General features: G+C 40.5%; 3 non-coding genes across 3 annotated transcripts; all 3 read right to left on the minus strand.

Moving 5' to 3' along the window:
• Positions 1-4,734: 4,734 nt before the first annotated feature.
• trnal-uaa (transfer RNA leucine (anticodon UAA)) lies at positions 4,735-4,817 on the minus strand. The gene has a single exon. It is a non-coding gene; the product is annotated as a tRNA-Leu (tRNA).
• Positions 4,818-14,060: 9,243 nt separating this feature from the next.
• Positions 14,061-14,132, minus strand: trnaw-cca (transfer RNA tryptophan (anticodon CCA)). The gene has a single exon. It is a non-coding gene; the product is annotated as a tRNA-Trp (tRNA).
• Positions 14,133-15,555: 1,423 nt separating this feature from the next.
• On the minus strand, positions 15,556-15,629 carry trnan-guu (transfer RNA asparagine (anticodon GUU)). Its single transcript has one exon. It is a non-coding gene; the product is annotated as a tRNA-Asn (tRNA).
• Between the last annotated feature and the right edge of the window lie 6,810 nt (positions 15,630-22,439).

The raw sequence follows: 22,439 nt of genomic DNA on the forward strand, positions 1-22,439 counted from the left end.
TAGAGCCGTATTACGTAAGAAAGTGGAACCAGTCTTTACAAAACACATTTCTCTTCTGTCTCACCTGTTACCTTCTTCTTTTTCTTTTTCTTCTTACCAATTTCCTGCCAGCCATCCTCTGAATGAGCCTTCATCAGGGTGGCAGCAGTAAAAGCGTTCACGGAGTCCATTTCATGGAAGGGGGTAGAGGGAGGGGTGGAGGGGTTCCAGCTGTTCCCATCACCATGCTCTCCTTCCTCCTCGCTCGGGGAGAAAACAGAGTCATTTTTCCTTTTCCTCACGTCCAGCTCCTGGGAGCACTGAGGGGAAAGGGGTGCAGCCGATGCACCAGTCTCCTCTTCCCCCTCACCCACCAGCTGCTGCAGATCCTCCGTGATGGACTGGATGGAGGAGAGGAGGGCATCTGTAGCACTTGCAGAGTCTGAGAAAAGCAGCTCCGCTGAATCCTGGGTATCCTCGCTGGACCCGCTCCACCAGGGGGCCCCACACTGGCCCTCTTTCTGAGGAGCAGGAGTGGGGGAGGGGTCCTCGCTGTTCTCGGGGGTTTTCAAACCCTCGTGCTTGTCTGGTGCAGTCTGCGGTTGTGGGGGCGTAGTGGATCTCTCTTCCACTGGCCCCGGAGCCACAGCAGGACTGATCCTGGCTGGAGGCTGAGAGTCTTTGTCCAACAAGGGTTCTTTGTTTGACTTGTTGTTTGCTTTGGCTTTTCGGGCCGGTTTGGCTGAAACAAGCACTGCCTCATCCTTTCTCATTTTGAGTTTATTGGCGTAGGCGTGAGGGCAGTTCTTAAAAACGTGTCCTTCCGAGCCACATAAATTGCACTTTGGCAGCATTGAACAGTCAGAGGCTAAATGTCCCTGTTTGCCACAGGTCTTGCAGAATTTCACAGTGCAGGACGATGCCAGGTGTCCCACTGCACCACAGCGCCGACACACCTTTCGTTGTCCCACATAAAAAACATAGCCATTGCAGGCGCCCAGCCGGATTGTAGAGGGCAGGTGCCTTAAGCCTCCATTTACATTGTCCGGTAGCAAGCGAACCTCGAATTTCCTTGCTCCTGTTTTTATACCGTCAACATCTCTAACCTCAGTTCCATGGTGGACGGTGCAATACTGGTTAAGCCAGGTGTGAATGTCCTCCGTCTTTGCCAGTTCCGAGAACATAACAACATGCACGGTTTTCCTCTCTCTCTGTGTCAAAGGCTGCAAGTTGATCTTCTCAAGATAAGGAACTTTCCCTCTTTTTGCCTCAAACACATCCACACATTGTTCAAACAGAGGATAGGTAGCAAATACAACCTCAAATGCTTTCTGACCTGGGAGAGCAAAGATGAAATCCAAGTGCCGAGGTTCAAAGCCAAGTTCCTTCTGCAACACTTTTCTGCTGAACTGCATACGATCCATGAAGAAGTCATCCAAAAGCTCAAAACGCACAGCATTCTTGCGGGATCCAAAAGTTGCCATTTCGTAAACTGCAAAACAAACACTGCTTCCACAAAACAAGAAAACAATCCAACAACTCCACCTACAGGCTGATCAAGGTATCAGCAAACAAGCATTAGCTTTATTTGTTTTAAACCACACGAAACCAAACACAGGATCTACACACACAGGAGGAGACTGACGGAACACGTACACATTTTTAGGGTGGTAATTACCTAACAACACACTACACTTTTACAGGACTACACAGGGCACTAGAATTACTAGGACATTATTTACACAGGTAGGGTCAGCCGCTGGTCATCGTGCTGACCCTCAGACTCTCCCCGGCTACCACTCCCAGCATGCCCCGCGGTACTACGAGCGCCTAGGGGCGCTTCCTCCTCACCACCAGGCGAGGGCGTTACAATATAAAGGAAGGTAAACCGTTATAACGCAATCCGAACCAGGCAGGAGTTGAACCTACGATCTCTTGGTGAAAAGGTATTACATCACTGGCCCTGGTCTTATTACTCCATTGCACCATAGTAAGCTCAGCGACACTATTACTAATTACTATTACTAATACATTGCCCCCAGTCCAAAATTTCTAAGTAAAAAAAAACACGTTTTCTACACTTATGTCTGTTTAAAAATATGAAGACAAAGGGTTTGCGCTAAAATTCTGCTTCATTTTGAATGCAAATAAAAACAATTTTCTTCCAATAAATCATACATTTTGTTCCATCCTTCTTACTATACTTCTCTCTTGTAGTAGTAAAGCATTTTGATTGAAACCGAACAATACATTAAAGTTTTCATCTATACGCTTATACACGTCCGGACCCCCGCTGAACGATCACCAATCAATAACATTTGAACTCTGCGATATAGGCTCCTGCGCTCCGGATCATGTGTGAGAGACACTGAAATAGTCGTGTGAAAGTAGATTTTGCACCTGCGCCAGTGCTGTAGTGGTACCATACAAATCCACCACATGTTGGAAGCTCTGGAAGGCAACGTAAAATATTGCTCTGCCCGTTGGTTGATGAGGTATGCACGCTATATTTCAATTTAAATATACATTGAACCTATCAAAAAATCGATTTTGAGTCAAAATCGATTCATGTAAAAACTGATAAAGGTAATGCTTTTTTTCAGGGCTATAGCTACTTTTTTTAAGAAGTCTATCGCGATTGTGAAAATTAGATAAGGTGTACCAGCGGGTCTTCATATCGCCAGCTTCAGTCTCGCCTGTAGCTGCGAGAAGGTTAAAAGCGCACATGTGAGCTGTCTTTCGTCAAAAGCATTGCCGGAGCAGTAGAACGCAGAGCACTGTCCAGCAGCTGTAGACGGTGCTCGTGGAAGAACTAATTCCATTTTCAGCACAGGGAGTGAGAATGAGCTCAGTTCGGCTCCCAACAGAATCCGTTCTGGTTTGGTCACTGTCAGACTGTTTGGATCGCAACGTGAAAAAACACTCGCTCTCATCGTGTGACTTCAACTAGAGGAAGGGAAGATCTCATGTTTAAAAAAAATCAGGACTGAAGATAACGGGAACTGAATCCGGGGCTTCACGCTTATCAAATTATAAAATAATAATTATTAAAATATCAGGTTGTTTTATGCAGCATTTTGTGCGCAGTACGTCGTATTTATCTAACAAAAGAACAACAGCCTACCTCAAGGAGGGCTTCACACGCAGTCTGGGGTATTTTCCCCTTTTACATTTTTGCGATTTTATATCGAACCTGTTATACTCCCAAAAGTGCACAGTAGCTTGTACTGTGTGTCCTGTTTGCCTTTGCAAGCATTTGTTTAAAAAATAAGTTCACAATACGATAAAAACAGAGAAAGCACAAACTTAATAATATAACGATTCAAAATCAAAACCAAATCATAAAGTCAATTAAGTACCTAACTTTTGAAAATACTTTTTATCTACAAAAAACTTGACATTTGCATCTATTTTTGAATTACAAAGCAGACAGAGCAGGCCCTGAATTCAAAGAACAGATTTGTTAAAATCCCTTGTACCACTTTAGATTGATCTCGGTCAGAACAAGACCATCAGACGTGAGGGGAATTCAGAACAGGAGCCTCTGCTTCGTCGTTTATTGAGCTTCTGATCAACGTCTGAGTGAAAATTATTTATTGTCTTTGATTAAAGTACACAAAAGACACCTTCCTACAAGCCGGAGTCAAACCAGTAACCTAAGGATTCAACGCTGTTTTCACAACAGTCCTCCGCTCTATTAACTGAGCTATCGAATGAATGAGAGAAGTCGTTTCTTCACGCATACTGCCCAATGTAGTGTCATGTTCCGGGTGATTTAAATCCCAGTTTAACATCAAGTTTCCAACTCGTTTCCTTAGTCTTGTTTACCTTGAATTTAAGACACGAACCAGGATTCTACTGTATAAACGTCCAGGACTATTACGAAATGTTTGATGGGGCATCGATCACTCCAGGCGGAAATTGACTTATTTTTTTCTAGAGGGATCATATTAAACCTTTCATTTGGATCGAGAAGAGGATCCCCATGAGACACAAAACATACCTGTCTTTTTTCTTAAAATCGAAGAATTCTTGAATTTAAGACTACAACGAACTCAGCCCGCAGCTCCTTAATTAACCTGTTCTTAACTTCAAGGAGCCCAATCCTGAGCCCTCCAGAGGTTACTGAAATAGAGGACTGACTGAAATGAAGAAATTCAGAAGCAGACTAAGCGGAACACTGGATCACATTAGAATATTACCCTTTATAGTGGGAATAAAACTGTCACGACATAATGAATTTACGCATCAGTTGCTTGGAATATCATTGTAATATTTAATTTGCTTTCCTGTCACACCACTTTTATTAATTATGAAGTTTATCGATACACGTTTATTTAAAACAATGTCATTTATTATTAATACAAGTAAGAGGTTTATTCCATGCTGAAAAAAAGAAGAAAGAGAACACAACGTTTCGGCCGTGGAGCCTTCTTCAGGTGACACCTGAAGAAGGCTCCACGGCCGAAACGTTGTGTTCTCTTTCTTCTTTTTTTCAGCATGGAATAAACCTCTTACTTGTTCCTTTGCAGCCTACGCATGCTGACGCAGCTACCCACCTGAATTATTATTAATACAGTTTCATTCCGTCTTTATTAGAAGCTGTATCACAGGTAATGCATGTAAAGCCTTCAGTATGCGATTGTGAGTTCAGTTATCCCAGGGAGTGAAGAGAACTGAAATTAAGTAAAATGACATTTAAATAGAGTGTAAGTCTCAAAAGTTATCTCTCACTTCAAAATATTTACAAGACTCTACCAGAAGTGGGGTTTGAACCCACGTGGACATTTGTCCATTGGATTTTAAACCCAACGCCTTAACCATTCGGCCATCCTGATCAACAGCGACTTTTTCTCCGTTGTTTAACATTTCAATATGATTCAACTATTTAAAAAAATAAACCAGGGCCCTGTCACAGAAACGTACCCCGTTCTGCCGCGCAACAAACGGGTACTTAGCACTGTACTAAAGAGGAGCTGTGTTTACTGTCAGCAGACATTTCCTCATTTCGAAAGACGTTTTCGCCTTCTCTCAGCTTTTTAAAGACGGTCATAAACGATCAAGAAGTAATTAATTTCAGTTTGAAGTCTGTTTCTTTTGTCTCCGCTTTTGATGAAGAAAAGCCGTGCGTGGGAGATCCCCTCTCTGAAGAAGTTTGCCGTCACCCTGCAAGAGAGAAGATCCATCATTAACCGAGGCAACCGCTGAGACAATTAACATTAAACACGTGAAATGCGAGATGCTTTCTACTTAGGGATTTTATCGTTTCTACTTTGTCAGAAGTGGGATTTAAACAAAGGTCTCCAGGAAAAGCTGCAACCTAAACGCAATGCCTTAGACCACCAACCATCCAACCTGTGTCTCTTATATGGAATTATATTTTATTTCTTTCTACTGGTTGAAAAGAAAAAAAGTGAAATCATGTAATGAGGGAAATGACTTTTTTCATGGGAAAAACTTTTACGAGCAAATGTAAAGTTAGAGCAGCGCTCAATAAAAACGATCAGAAACCGAAAGCGCTTCTTATGCGGATCAGTATATTCCGATGCCGGTGGTTCTGCAGAAGAAATAAGAAAAGCCGAACTCAAAGCACTGTGTTGCCATTACGGCTACTCTGGCTGCAGCTGTTTTAAGATCTAGACAGCGGCACAGAAAGTTGTAGGAGGTCAGACAGTTCAGACAGTTTGCGCTGTCTGAAAAACAGTATGCGAATTTAAACTTATTTAAATAAGATTATTTACAATATAATACATGCTCCAAAAGCGTTAATCCTGCAGTGGCTGCCATTTGAAACGCCTTCATAAATGACGTGTAATAGAGATTTATGCAGCTGTATGTTACAGTATGTTGCAATCAGGAAAATAAACCTATAAGAAATGTACAATACAAGGTCTGTTCCCAAACGTGAAAGCTGTATTACTCTGATGTCGGTCTTTTTGAAATAATCCAGATTGTAAAAACGACTGCGCCCTAGCAGATCAAAATATTACAAGAAGGCTGTAAAGCACACTCTGAATCGATCCGAATATTTAATTTCCCGGTCCGTTTAGGCTACAACAGGCAATTTTACGTTTATCCAGCAAAGCATTTCTCAGTTTAGTGAACTACTGGTGCTTTTAAGATGTCTAATTGTAGTTCGTCAGGATGGCCGAGCGGTCTAAGGCGCCAGACTCACTGGCTCCTTTCTTTCCATTGCTTGGGTGTTCTGGTCTCTGAATAGAGGTGTCGGTTCAAATCCCACTCCTGACAAATAATACCTTCTCTCTGTCCTGCATTTTCCCGTCTTGTTGCTCTCGCTGACAATGACAGGAAGAGGAAAACGGATAAACCGGTTTGCGGGCACATAATGGGCAGGGAAATGCTTCGTGAACACTTCAATGTGATTAGCAGAAAGTCAAATAGGCTTCGATTCTCCCTTACGTTCGGGCTGCCTGTAATCGAGTAAAGATTTACTGCAAAGTATGTATTCAAATGTGAAAGACCGAAATATAAAGCCAGAAGAAGATTTATTAAAACATATCTGTTTTCCTTGCGGTTTATCCTTTAAATGTGGCATTGTGAAATCAACCTGTAGCCCTACGGAATGCAGTCACTCTCCCAGTGACAGCGGCAGGAGCAGAGAGATTATATCAGAGCTCGAACAGAGAGTTCGGAAATCGAGGGAAATTGATTTTACAGAACATTTTATTAAACTTTCCTATCTACTCGGCCTTACTGAAGTATTTTAGCTTTTTTTTGTCTATTTCTATACTTTACAGTTGTAAACTTAAACTTGTCCGTTTAGCCAGAGAAGAGAGATATAAGCGCTATACCCCACGGTAACCTCCGATTCCAATAACCTTGACTAAAGCAGGAAGATCAGTTTCTGCTCGAGACAGCAGTTTTCTGAACTGTAAATCTCCAACAGTAGCTCGAGACGGTGTGTGTCCGGGTTCAGCAGCTATACAATTCACGTGTCCTCCCTCCTTTATTACCTTCATACACTCCTCTTAAACCACAGCAAACTCCCGGAATATTTCGGTGAACAGGTAGTGGGTCTTTCTTTCCGAGATCACAGGCAGAAAAAATAAACACGCTGAAATAAATTTCCTAAAATCCAAAGAAGTCCAGCCACGTACAGGTACGATTCTGATGTATTTCAATAGTTTTGGCACGAATTTGCAATGCTAATCTATTGGGCTCTGCACGCGTGGGCTCGAATCCAACTCCCGTCGGTTTGAGCCTTTGTGTTCTGTTTCTAAGTTGGGTTGGCGGTCTTTTGCTACTTTAGGAGAGCAGCAATATTTCTAGCGTTGGAGAACATGGCTTAGTAGCTGACAGACAATAGTCTCTTAATATTTCGGCTAAATTTATGTTTTGTACTGCTTTCACCTGATATTAATAGTAGTCCTGATAAACGGTTTTGGGACATGGCGCATCTTGAAAAATATTCTTGTGAATTTCAGTTTGAAAAAAATGCATGCACCAGAAACCGGAACTGGTCGTGTTTACATAATACGCAATGCAATAGCAAAGTTTGGATTTGAAAAAAAATCTTGCTACGAGTCCTTAGTTGTTACAAGAGGCATTTTAGGACTTTTAGCTCATAAATCCATCTTCCATTTGTACTCCATCAATATTAGCAATGTTATCTTTACCTAGCACTAAATGTAGCTCTAAATAAATGCAAATTTTAAAATACATTTAAAAATAAATGCTATTCCATATATTGTAACTTTGTGGTATTTAGAATTTTTATCTGAGGATGCAGGGGAAAGTATTATACAACTGTGAAAGAGGCTCGGATTTTAATACAATTTCGATCAAAAGAAAACCAAAATCCGTAAGATTGAAATTGACGTTCAGTTGAAATATTTATAGAAACTCTCAAAGAAGCAACTGCAGTAGTGGAGAGATTTGATCCGATGTTCCAATGTTTGCAGTTCAATAATCCATTCGTCCTCGAAAGAAGCAAAGGCAAGTATGTTTTGAGTGTCACCATGATCCTCTTCTCAATTCAAAAGAAAGGTTTTATGTGATCCTGATCCCACTAGAAAAAGAGTCAATTTCTGCCTGCACTGATGTCCCTTCAAATGTTTTATAAGAACTCTGGACGTTTATAGAGTAGAAGCCTGGTCCATTTCTTCTACTAAACGAGACTATGGGAGTGAGTATTTTGATATCGAACTGGGATTTAAATAAAGAGGAACACTACACTGCATTGGGCTACGCGTGTGACAAAACATTTACTTTCCGACCTCTCGATAGCTCAGTTGCTAGCTCTTAAGACTGTAGACAAAAACAGCAGGCATTTCTTATGTCCCTAGTTTGAATCCATTTCAAATGATGGTGTTTTCTTGTTCCTTAATCAAAAAGTGAAAATTGCGAATTTGTCTTTCACTTTGATGTTCACCCGAAACCTCAGTATACAAAGAAGTAGAGGCTCCTGTTCTGAATAATCCTCAAGTCTGATTGTTTTGCTTAGACCTTTAAAATGTACACTGTTGACTGTTTGCGCTTCCTAACACAATTAAAAACCCGCCGACAAGTTACCGATCGGGAGTTTAGTTCAGTGATAGCGCGCACTTAAGACTCTCCGTTTTCTATCGCCGGCATCTTTGTATTCTTTTTAAACGCGATATCTTTTATTCTTCGTGTGTGAATTTCAGGGAGACACATAAACCCTTTGTCTGTTTTAAAGATACATTATTTTAAACCAGACATAATGAAAGACGGAGTAATTAGACACACGTACAAAACACATGAATCTAATTGAGAAAATGTTGACCGTGGCGATGTACAGTATTACTAGCTGCTCTGAACTCAATGTGGTGCTGTATGGGAATGCGATGCAAACGCCAGTGGCACAATGGATAACGTGTCTGATTACGGATCAGAAGACTGTAGGTTTCGACTCCTTACTGGTTAGTGAAAAAGCTTTTAAACCACACTACTCAACACTGACATCGTAGTGTATGCGGTCCTACACAACCTTACTATCGACTGGATGAGTCTTCTGTTCAATCTCCGATTCTTTCCGCCCATTCCTGCTATTTCACCACCGTTATTGTAGGATAACAGCCACAGACACGAGAAGATATACTATTCCGAACAAATGTCTTAAAAAATCACGTTTAAAAGGGTGACGATACGTTTTTGTTTCTTTAATGTAACCTTACTTTTGCCTGTAAAGTTCACATTATTTTCTGTAGCCGCAAATCCCCAATATTTCTGCTGTCTCCCGAGAAACACAATCTTGGAGTCAAATCATATTAAATAACACAACACATCTATTTATTTAACACCCAGATGTGACAGAACACATGTAAGACTTACACACAGCTTTTAATATGCGATAGTGAATTTGCAGGTATCCTGGGGAGGGAAGAGAACTGATATTAAGGAAATACATATTTAAAGGGGATGTAAGTCTTAAATGTGTTTTGTCACATCTGGGTGTTAACTGAATATTTTTTTAGCATTATTTATTGTGTTTTGACTCTATACTTGTGTTTCTCAGGAGACAGCAGAAATATTGATGTTTACATTTATATTCACATTCCCGGTGATATTGACTTAGGTACTCAACTATTTACTTGTAGTTTGACTTGTGTCCAAAGTTGAAAATCTCTCCAAACATCAAGATGGCTAAGGACGTGGAAAGAAACTCAGTCACATTTAGAGAAGGTAATGTTTAGATCGGATTAATTCGAAGTGTGTCTCTGGGTGCGTTTGATCTACCAACGTTGTGTTTAACTGAAGAACACCCTGACTAAGTGTGGCATAGAAACTGACACGTGTCGTATTTTTTCTACATTCACAGATTTTTGGCTAAAGTAAAAACGAATCGTTGTCATTTTCTTTCCAGCTGGCAGTAATTATTTTGCATTGATAAGAAAGATGAGCCCTTTATTTTTCGCAATTTGTGGATTTCTTGAAAAATAAGTTGTGCCAAAAACGAAATGAACACTTCTTTTAAACATAATGCAGAAGCATGTTGTCTATAACAATAAACGGTGCGAGAAGACAGGAAGAAAAGCAGCGCGGGGATTTGAACCCAAGATCACCGGTTTACTAAACAGGCGTTTTAACCAACTAAGCCAGAACGCTGGCAAAGCACTGCTCTTTTACAGCCAGTTGGATACACCGCTCTGTCACATCTTTGTTCGGTGTGCGGTGAGCCTGCTCGCTGAGCAAGTTAAGAAAGGATGTGAAATGGCTTTTACCCATTTAGCTCAATATGCTTTTGATGATCTACAGGGTGTCCAGTGCAACACAGGCGATGGACTGCTGGGATTTGGAGCCAAGATTTCCCGTTAACTAGACAGGTGCTTTAACCAACTAAGCCACGGCGCCGGCAGAATTCTCCTCTTTTACTGCCGCTTGGACACACCGCTCTGAGACACCTGCGTTCAGTAAGCGCTGAGTCGGCTGGCTGAGCATGTTGCCTCCTTTACATTCAATTGGAGCCCCGACACTAAGAGAAACGTACAGAAATGGCTTTTATCGGGCACTTTTCATGTCCAATGCGCTTGACATCTCCCAAGGGCGACAGAGTTCATTTACGACACTTTTCCTTTCTTTCTTTCTTCTTTCTGTACTATTTGATGAAAAAAAAAACGAGAAATCATGTAAGGGACAATGTGTTTTTTCATGGAGAAAACGTGCACCAGGAAATGTTGTGTTTAGAAGAAGTGAGTTAACATGAAAAGTGACCTAATTTACCGGAAGAAATGCTCACCTAGCAAGATCTGCTTTACTACAAGAGAGACAGAGTGAAAGGCGTGATAATTTCACGCCGTTGTGGAACAAAACGCTATTTTCTTTGAATTCTAAATCAATTAGAAATTCAGAGCGACACATAAACGCGTTGTCTGTTTAAAAGTGATGATTTTTTTAAAACTGATAAAAATGTAGAAAACACGTTTCTCACAAATTGTAGATGTGGTGGTGTACTAGTAGCGGCGCTGAACTCACCAAAGCGCAATTCAGTTACGTGAGGGGCTAGTGGTTTAATGGATAACGCGTCTGATTTCGGTTTATAAGATTGTCGATTCGACTTCTACCGGGGTTGTGTGATTTAAATCAGGCTCCTCAGAAATAAATGTTCAGTATTTAAATAGACCGCACCTGAAAGAAAACGTTGGGTCTGGGTTCCTTTCTTTCCTGCATGAAATAGCAAATCGTTACAAAAAACACCAGCTAATGTCCAATATCGTTAGTCAAACATGAATATACTGTAGGTCTTGGTACATGGGAGTGGATTTCAACCACAATTAAAAAAGGACAAATTATAATTACAGGCTTCAGACACTTTTTTATGCAAAAGTGACCAAACACTCCCTAACTTTCAGGTATGCTTGAACCTGTAATAAAAACGAGGTCTGAAGCTTCAGTTCTCAGATGTTACTGTCTCTAAAGTCGGATGTGATGTTTCGCGGATGTGCAGTGTGGCTTTTCTCTTGTCGTGTTCAAGATGATTCGCTGCATAAGCTCCTGACTGGGTGTTGTGTACTACTGTTATTTCGTTCAGATAAAACTGAACTGCATGGTGTAATTTCCAGGTTTGGTACCAGCAGAACCTGCAAACACATCAGCTGATTTCAACGTGATTTGAACACCCAAGGTTCTAATCTGGAGTCAAACGAACTACCGCTGCGCCACGAAATCACCCGCAAGATGTGCTTTTAATTCCCCCAAAGAGAAAAATCAGCGTCCCTGAAAAAGATATTTTTCCATTCTCTCCTGTGAGGAGCGCCGCTCTTCCAACGAGGGTCTTTTCTTCCCAGACCACAGATTATTCTTTCCGCCCGGCTCTCTCACAGAGAGCAGACACACCGTCTCCACTGATGTGTTTACTACATCTATAGATCTGACCCCCTACAGCCACGATATTCCTGGACAGGATATTTACCACCAGCCTGGTGAACTTCTCATCTTGACCTCTCCCAGGAGGAGCACAATTAACACAGAGTCCTCTCTCCATTTAGCAAATAACACAAAACACTGTTTACCTGTCAAGACAGAAAAACCGGGCTGCTCCAGGTGAGGCTTGAACTCACAACCTCGGTATGACTCCACTACTCATGTCATTTGACATGGCCTGAACCAGGAAAAAGATTGGAAAACGAGAAGTTATCTCGTTGTTTTAAAACTTGCCTACTCTTTTAATTTTTAGGTCAAATCTTTTATTTTGGAGTACTTTCAATTGATGTTAATCCTTGTCCCGATGCACGATTCTGGGCCATGGTGCATCTTGAATAATGTTCTTATGGGCTTCAGTTTGGAAAAGTGCGCTCTTCAGAAGCTACCGAAACCGCTAATGGTTACATTACACTTAATGCAAAAGCAACGTTCGGGTCTTTATAAAGAGGGTTAAGGTTTCGGCTTTAGCAGAGACAGTGTTAACATTGACAATATTAAGAAGATCGTTCCTGGGTGGACTTGAACCACCAACCTTTCAGTTAACAGCCGAAAGTGCTTGCTGATTGCGCCACAGAGACTGACGAGAGAGGGTTTTCTCCATTCGCACCTTTCCGGTCAAAAAATAAACATTGCTTGCATTTTCTTGCCAGTCGGCAATATTCCTTCTGCTCTGATAGCCAAGAATTAAATTTCATTTTTCACAAGCTGTATGAATTTCTTGAAAAACAAGTTGTTGCAGAAAGGAAATGCATTCATGCATTAAACTAAATCAAGCCCTATGCGGTTGTCCAAAATGGTACTTTCTGCACAAAAAGACAGGAAGAAAGGCACAGCTGGGATGTGGAGCCAGGCTCTCCAGTTAACGAGACAGGTACTTAAAGCAACTAAGCTACGGCGCCAGCAGAATTCTCCTCTTTTACAGCCGCTTGGACACACCGCTCTGAGCCATCTGCGTTCAGTAAGCACTGAGTCTGCTGGCTGAGCAAGCTGCCTCCTTTACACGCAACAGGAGCCCCGACTGTAAGAGAAACGAAGAGAAATGGCTTTATTGGGCACTTTTCATGTCCAATGCGCTTGACATCTCCCAAGGGCTGCAGAGTTCATTTACGACGCTTTTCCTTTCTTTCTTCTTTCTGCACTCTTTGATGAAACAAAGCGAGAAATCATGTAAGGGAAAATGACTTTTTTTCATGGAGAAAACATGCACCAGGAAATGTTGTGTTTAGAAGACGTGAGTTAACATGAAAAGTGACCTAATTTACCGGAGCAAATGCTCGCCTAGCAAGATCTGCTTTACTACAAGAGAGAAGTAGAGTGAAAGACGTGATCATTTCACGCCGTTGTGGAACAAAACGCTTTTTTCTTGGAATTCTAAATCAATTAGAAATTCAGAGCGACACATAAAGGCTTTGTCTGCTTGAAAGTGATGATTTTTAAAAACTGATAAAAATGTAGAAAACACGTTTCTCACGTAGATATTTAAGATGGGGGTGGGGTATTACTAGTAGCGGCGCTGAACTCACCATGGTGCAATTCATTTACGTGACAGGCTAGTGGTTTAATGGATAAGGCGTCTGATTTCGGTTTATTAGATTGTCGATTCGACTTCTACCGGGGTTGTGTGATTTAAATCAGGCTCCACAGAAATAGATGTCCGTTATGTAAATGAACCGCACCTGAAAGCAAACGTTGGGTCTGGGTTCCTTTCTTTCCTGCATGAAATAGCAAATCGTTACAAAAAAAACACCAACTAATGTCCAATAGCGTTAGTCATTTAAGTAAACATGAATATACTGTAAGGTCTTGGTACATGGGAGTGGATTTCAACCACAATTAAAAAAGAGCAAATTATTATTACAGGCTTCAGACACTTTTTCATACAAAAGTGACCAAACACTCCCTAACTTTCAGGTTTGCTGGAACCTGTAACAAAAAGGAGGTCGTTAACTTCCATTCTCTGATGTTACTGTCTCTAAAGCCGGACGTGATGTTTCGCGGAAGTGCATTGTGCTTTTTCTCTTGCCGTGTTCAAGATGCTTCGCTGCATAAGCTCCTGACTGGGTGTTCCGTACTGCGCTGTTACTTCGTTCAGATTACCCATGCGGTGTACAGATAAAACCCGACTGCGTGGTGTAAGTTCCGGGTTCGGCACCAGCAGCACCTGCAAAATCACCAACTGACCTCGACGTGATTTGAACACGCAACCTTCTGATCTGGAGTCAGACGCGCTACCGTTGCGCCACGAGGTCACTCGCTTCAAGTGCTTTTAATTCCCCCAAAGAGAACAATCAGCGTCCCTGGAAAAGTTTTTTTTCATTCTCTCCTGTGAGGAGCACCGCTCTTCCAACGAGGGTCTCTTCTTCCCAGACCACAGATTATTATTTCCGCCCGGCTCTCTCACAGAGAGCAGACACACCGTCTCCACTGATGTGTTTACTACATCTATAGATCTGACCCCCTACAGCCACGATATTCCTGGACAGGATATTTACCACCAGCCTCGTGAACTTCTCATCTTGACCTCTCCCAGGAGGAGCACAATTAACACAGAATCCTCTCTCCATTTAGCAAATAACACAAAACACTGTTTACCTGTCAAGACAGAAAACCAGGCTGCTCCAGGTGAGGCTTGAACTCACAACCTCGGTATGATTCCACTGTTCATGTCATTGGACATGGCCTGAACCAGGAAAGAGATTGGAAATCGAGATGTCATGGCGTTGTTTTAAAACTTGCCTACTCTTTCAATTTTTTTCGATCAAATCTTTTATCTGGGAGTACTTTCAGTTGATGTTAATCCTTGTCCCGATGCACGATTCTGGGCCATGGTGCATCTTGAATAATGTTCTTATAGGCTTCAGTTTGGAAAAGTGCGCTCTTCAGAAGCTACCGAAACCGCTAATGGTTACATAACACTTAAGCAAAAGCAACGTTCGGGTTTGAAAACTAATATTTCTTGCTATGAATACAAACACTGTTACAGGAGGCGTGTTAGGGCTATTTTAGCTTAGATCATCAATTCATCTGACATTTCTTCTCCATCTATATCAACAGCGTAATCGCTACTGAGCGCTAAAGGCAGGTCCTGGCAATACAATCTTCTTTAGAAAACATTTTTAAAACTATTTCCACGACCATACGTAAAGTAAAAGATACCGATTGCACGCAACTAATAAAATCTCTTTTCCAGGGACGTTGTAGCTAGATGCAAATTACAATCGAAAATGTATCAGCTTTAAAATTTTCTTTTGGATCCACAGGACGATCAGCACGAGACTCAAAATATGCCTGTGTTTGATTGTACAGCATAGATTGTACAGCATTTATGTTAAAATGAAGGTAAATATATCAAAATATCAACATCCAACTTCACAGTGCTAACGTAACAATGCTTGTCAAATTCTCAAACAAATCCGCATGTATTTCTAAACTATTTTAGCAGAGGACGCAACAGGAGCATAAATGATATCTCCCGCCAGCCCTTCAAAGATACTTTTCCATGGGTGAATATGGTTGTCTGGGGAGTTGCGGTGTTGGTCACTATTGGACTTCCCCGGTCTCAAGTGTTGTTGTTGGACACGGGCAAAAGACTCGCATTTTCGGCAAATATAAAGAGGGTTAAGGTTTCGGCTTTAGCGGAGCCAGTGTTCACATTGACAATAATAAGAAGATCGTCCCTGGGTGGGCTCGAACCACCAACCTTTCAGTTAACAGCCGAACGCGCTCGCCGATTGCGCCACAGAGACTGACGAGAGAGGGTTTTCTCCATTCGCACCTTTCCGGTCAAAAAATAAACATTGCTTGCATTTTCTTGCCAGTCGGCAATATTCCTTCTGCTCTGATAGCCAAGAATTAAATTTCATTTTTCACAAGCTGTATGAATTTCTTGAAAAACAAGTTGTTGCAGAAAGGAAATGCATTCATGCATTAAACTAAATCAAGCCCTATGCGGTTGTCCAAAATGGTACGTTCTGCACGAAAAGACAGGAAGAAAGGCACAGCTGGGATGTGGAGCCAGGATCTCCAGTTAACGAGACATACTTAAAGCAACTAAGCTACGGCGCCAGCAGAATTCTCCTCTTTTACAGCCGCTTGGACACAGCGCTCTGAGCCATCTGCGTTTAGTAAGCACTGAGTCTGCTGGCTGAGCAAGTTGCCTCCTTTACACGCAACAGGAGCCCCGACTGTAAGAGAAACGAAGAGAAATGGCTTTATTGGGCACTTTTCATGTCCAATGCGCTTGACATCTCCCAAGGGCTGCAGAGTTCATTTACGACGCTTTTCCTTTCTTTCTTCTTTCTGCACTCTTTGATGAAACAAAGCGAGAAATCATGTAAGGGAAAATGACTTTTTTTTCATGGAGAAAACATGCACCAGGAAATGTTGTGTTTAGAAGACGTAAGTTAACATGAAAAGTGACCTAATTTACCGGAGCAAATGCTCGCCTAGCAAGATCTGCTTTACTACAAGAGAGAAGTAGAGTGAAAGACGTGATCATTTCATGCCGTTGTGGAACAAAATTTTTTTTTTTCAAGACAGAAAACCAGGCTCCAGGTGAGGCTTAAACTTTCAACCTCGGCATGACTCCACTGATTATGTCATTTTACTGTACATGACCTGAACCAGGAAGAAGATTGGAAGTTAAGACGTTATGGTGTCGTTTTAATACTTTCCTACCCTTTTAATATTCAGGTTAAATCTTTTATTTTGGAGTACTTTCAATTGATATTAATCCTAGTTCCAATGAACGATTCTGGGCCATGGTGCATCTTAATGTTCTTATAGGTTTCAGTTCCGAAAACAACTCAGTAGCAGGCCATGTGGAACAAGCAAACACATTAGAACTGTTGTGAATGCAGTGGAAATAATTTAGTCACTAAATAACAAGGTTATGCACCACTTGCCTGAAAATTGTTATATTTAACAAAAATTGCTTTCCAGACACCACAACTATTCACAATAATTTTATCAATACATGTCTTAATGAAAAGTGTAATTTTTTAATAATTAACTTTAATGTCCATCTTTATTAGTAGATGTATTACATGTACAGCCTTTAATATGCGATAGTGAATTTTCAGGTATCCTGGGGAGGGAAGAAAACTGAAATGAAGGAAATACATATTTAAAGGGGTGTGTTCTGTCATATCTGGGCGTTTGAATAGATTTGTTGTATAAGTTATTGTGATTTCACTCTATACTTGTGTTTCTCAGGAGAAAGTAGTTACATTGGGGATTTGAGGGTATAGAAAATGCGTTGTGCTGTACGGGTAAATGTAAGGATATGTAGAAAAAAACATATTGTCACCTTTGTGAACGTCATTATTAGATACCTGTTGATCGTTTAGCGACCTAGGCCTCCCTCTGGACTCTGCACTGAATTAAAAGCTACGGGAGCTCCTCACTGCTTGTCCTGTATTGTTACCTGTGCTCTCGTCTACATTATCTACATGCAGAACAGCACCAAGAACACCATAAACTTTGTGACGTAAAGTGCTGAAGAGCATGAAAAATATTGAACATTTTAAACATTCATAGAACAACTTGAAAAACTGAGGGACAAAAGACCATCTATTTCGCAGGTTCACAGTAGTTGCAAGAAAATCAGTCGCCTGACTAGGGACCTAGAGATAAAAAGTTCGATATTCTACTGGCTGGGCTATTCCTGTCTACTTCTCTGAAACAACGTTTTTCAAGAAATTTGCAAAATTTGAAATACAATACTTGCTTAAAAGTGCAGATTATTTTTTACCCAAAACTGCAAATGGAGAAAACCAACTCGTTGGAGTCTCTGTGGTACAATTGCTTAGTGCGGCCAGGTTGGGACTAAAATGATAGTAAGGTGATGGTTCAAGTGCATCCAGGCACACCTTTCTCATTGTTCTAACGTGAACATCTATGGAAAAAATGGCATAAAATGTTTAACAGATTATTGACCTAATTGATACTGACGTCTTACCACTTGTCCACCACGCTTGCGGTTCTGCTTACTTTCCCATCAAGGCTAGCACGTTTTTTAAAATACAAAAAAGTTAAATCTTTGAGCACAAATTGCCATGGTAGAAGGAATAAAGCAAATATGACTGTTCAAATTAATTCTACTGAAACTGATTTAATCACGCAGAATCTACAACAACAAAACCATGATTCTTAACAAGGAGATACTGGGGAGCAGTGGGATTCCAACTCAAGCCCCCGAAGAGATGAAGCTTTAATCCAGCTCCTTAGAGCGCTCGGCCGGGTTACCCTTGATAGTGGCTTTTCAGCACTTGTAGTCTGACTTTGTGGTGTTGAGCTGCATGGAAGAGACTGCACCTCCTTTTTCTGAGATGCTTTCTCTCACTTGGTGAAATATTAACTTCTTTGGCCTTCTGAATATAGTTCTTCTGTTAAGCAGGCTTCAGACTCTGCTTATAGCGCCCATGCAGAGATTTTATTTTTACAGGAAGACTCATTCTGAAACGTTTCTCTGTAGTTTTAGAAAAGCTTTGAACAGCGTATTTTATACTATGCACAAACAGTATTCTAATTTCACACGGCAGATCTATGCAGCAATCGTGCTCGATTTGACTGTTATTCTGAAATACTTCTAGCAAATATATTTAGGTTTCTTTGAACCTTTAATTAAAAAAATTACTTTGTGATGTTCCGCAGATGTGTAGTGTGCCTTTCCTTTTGTCGTATTCAAAAGTATTCACTGCGTGAGCTCCTCACTGCGTGTCGTTTACTCTACTGTGATTTCTTTTAATTTATCTACATGGAGTCAGGTGACAAGATCACCTTGAACATTTTCGGTTTGTGAAAGGAAAAACTAAAGAAAATACAAGTGATGAACATTTAAAATAACCACAGTACAGCTAGAAGAGTGAAAGATAAAAGACGATTTAGAATGACATTCACAATAGATTTAAGAAAAGCACAACCGCCTGAACAGGGACTTGAACCCTGGACCCTCAGACTAAACGTCTGATGCTCTACCCACTGCGCTATCCAGGCTCTGGAAAAAAAGCAGACACTGTTGGGATCCTCGCAAGTCACATGTTTCTTCTTGTGCTGAAGCACAGTCATACCTGACCCGTCTGGAATGACCACTGACAGACTTTATCCAGAAGCGACGGCACCACTCCCAGTAGAATGAGAGAGAAATACAGAACAACATGAGGAGTCAAGGGGCTCCCACATTTCATCTTTCCTCACATTACTCAGTTTTTCACTAAGAATTTGACCTTTTCACAATCAGATTTTTTCACATTTAATAAGATCTTTTAATCAATTTTAATATTGTTTTTTGGAACAATAAATAAAAAAAAACTTTTAATGCCTTGGTTGTTTACGTGTGCACACCCTTTATAAAGGGGGTTGCAACTATGCTGAAATTTAACCAGTCACATTTTAGATAATGTACAAAGGTTACAGATGCAGCCATTCAAAATGGGCGGGCGATACCGCATTATTTTGCGGTATGCTGTACGCAGTCTACCGCAAGCTACCGGTAAATACCGCAAGTTACCGTAAATTCTCCTATAATACGACAAGCAAAATAATAGTATCCGGAATTTCCGCAAGGTGGAGCTAATAAAGCTCAACCTCTCATGTTTGAGCTGTGGCCATCAAAGTCTTTAACGAAGATATTACTAATAGTATTAATAATGAATGACCTTGGACAAGCTGTAAGTGTAAACTCAAAGTATTGCCCTGGTCAACATTCTTTTTTTCATTGACCGTCTTTGTAAAAGTAACACCACAGCATTTCGCAATCACGCGTTTGTTTCCAATCATGCAAAGTACAGTGATTCACCATGCCTTTCACATGCTCATAAAAGAGATTGATTTAGGAACATAAACATATTACCGTATGCAAACTGTACTGTATACAGTATGTATATGTATATTTAATGTCTTAACTGTGCCCGTTTAAGTATTGAATATTCATATCTAATTTTACCACTGAAGGGAAATCTTAGTAGCTGAGCATAAAAAGAATAGGAGTATACTGCAACGCGTGTGAAGGCCATAAAATATATTAATTTTGGAACATAAACATACAGTATATGGCTGGTCTTGGTACTTTAAAGAAAACATACACGAAACATGGTTTCATTATGACCAGAATCGGTCTTGAGATATTTTTAACTTGATTTACAGTATTTGAGAGGTATGTCTTAACACCGATACTACAGTGCTTAAGTACTGCTCACGTATATGTTTCTAGGTTTATATTATGCATTTCATACGGTCAAATTACTTTTGAGCAACTAATAAGAAGCGCGAAACGGTATGCATTTTAGTTTCGTTTTGTGCTGGGACCCGTGGATTGATTAGAGATATCAAGTACATACAAGTCATTTTTTAAATGTTGTAGTTCATCTTGAAAAAATGTTACGAGTACATCATCTATCAACAATTACACAGGTTCTGTTTCCATATTGCGGATTTTGGTTACGTAATATTATTTTCTAGATTTCACGTTGTGAATATATGATTTGGGCAAACAGAGCCGCAAAGAAGTACATTATGGGTTGTTGTTTTTTTTTTGCAGTTTTATCTAGAACAAGCGATGCTTAAACCTTTGTCTGATTCTTGTGAAACTATCCACACGACAGTTACAGTACCTAGGAGTTGACTTCAGTGATGTCACTGATGGGATGTTTCTAAAAATCCATCCTCTGTAAAACGTCTTCTCTAGTTGTCCTGCATATGTATTCGCTAATGAAGCTGTGTGTTCTGAGCCTGGATCTCTACATTTCTGTATGAACCAGCTTAGAGGGCTAAAGACAGCTTGTGTTTAAATTGAGTGTAAGGCAATTTATGCTTCTAAAGTCATGGTCAGCATTTATTATTGTACTGTGCTGTAAACTTGTTCTGTGCCAAGTCACATTATTTTATAGCGTTTTTATAGAGTTATCAAATCCGGTGGCGCTGTGTGTTAGTTTCCCAACTCCCATGTCACATGGTCTGTGATTGAAACTTGTAAAACCGGTTTAATTCGTCACAGCCAGCACTCCGGTTGTAAAGTAGAAGCAGGCGAGATTTCCAGCGAAAAACACCTCCCCCTTCTTCAGGTGTGAGGGTCTTCTGCTCAGAATGAAACGCTAAAATGTAATGTAGGCTCTGAATGGGTTCAATTATGATTTGGGCTTGATTAAGGTCACTGCCTTTTATCTAAAACCCTACTTGAATCCTTCTAAACTAAAAATCAGTGTTAGTGAGTTCTAAATAAAGAGGTATCCAGGTAACAGTGAAACGGGCGGACAGTTTGGGGAGATCGCCCGTTTTCCATGTAAATAGTTCCCTGGTTCCGCACCCCTTGGTGTTTCTCTCGCTCTCTCTCGGGTCACCTGATCATTAGCTCGAAAGATTTGAGTGCTTTGTGTATATTCTAATGGTAGTGGGGGCAGGGTGTGTGGGAACAGGTTTGGTTGAAATTGCATTGGAGATCTATGTTCTTCACACCTGAAACATTTTCTCTGAAAGCATTTTCTTCGCAGTTTAACCGATCTTGTTACAGCATGTTACAGTTTACTATTATTAACCATATTAATTTTAAGTGCTTAATGTAAAATCTTGTAAAAATATATTTTCATTGTTCAAATATACATTAAGTCTGACTATCATATAATAAGTTAAATACAAAACTAAAGAAAAAATAGGGTTAAATATAATTCAAAATATTTTGCTAACAATGTTAACTGTTTATGAATAATAAAATGTATTAACTAAGGAGTAGGATGGCACAGTTGTTAGTATGTTTTTTGTTTTGTTTCTTTTTCATAAATACAACAGTAGTACCTGATGTCTCAGTGGCTTTCAAAATTAAGTTATGCATGCAAACCTGTGAACTAGAAAGATAACTAAGATATCCATCCATTTATAATGGTGGCAAAGTGGTTAGCATTGCTATTTTGCAGCACTGGGGTCCTAGGTTCAATTCCTGCCATCGTGTGTGGGGGGGTTTACATGTTCTCTCTGGGTTACATGTTTTTTCTCCATATGTGTGATATGACTCCCTCTCGCACTCCAAAACATACTGGTAAGTTAATTGGTTTATGGGAAAACTGGCCCTGGTGTGTGTGTGTTTGTGTCTGTCTGTCCTGTGATGGACTGGCGCTATGTCCAGGGTGTATTCTGCCTTGTGTCCGTCGCTTACTGGGATAGGCTCCAAATCCTCTGTACTGGATAAAGAGATTAGAAATGGATGGAAGTAAAGGCACTGTGTGGATGGAACTATACACAGTGTTAGAAACCCACTATGAAATGGCAGCATCTCACTGAGAATAAAACATTTTATAGTGCTGGCTTAAGGAAACAGCCTTTCCACCTCTCTTGCACATCAGTATCCATACCTAGTTATTTAAACAAATTGCCTCTAATTATAAACATCTTAATATGCTGGCTCTGTGGATCCGCATCAGCTATGTTTGCCCATTCCTTCAATTCATGTGCATCCAACACACAGTTCAATGCCAGCAACTACACATAATCTAAAATACAATCCTTATTTCAGTATCTATGTAAACATATAGTCTGTTAACTTCATCATCTTCATCAAAATTATG

The sequence above is a fragment of the Atractosteus spatula genome, unplaced genomic scaffold (genome assembly GCF_055471065.1).
Source record: "Atractosteus spatula isolate fAtrSpa1 unplaced genomic scaffold, fAtrSpa1.hap1 Scaffold_62, whole genome shotgun sequence".
NCBI lineage: Eukaryota > Metazoa > Chordata > Actinopteri > Semionotiformes > Lepisosteidae > Atractosteus > Atractosteus spatula.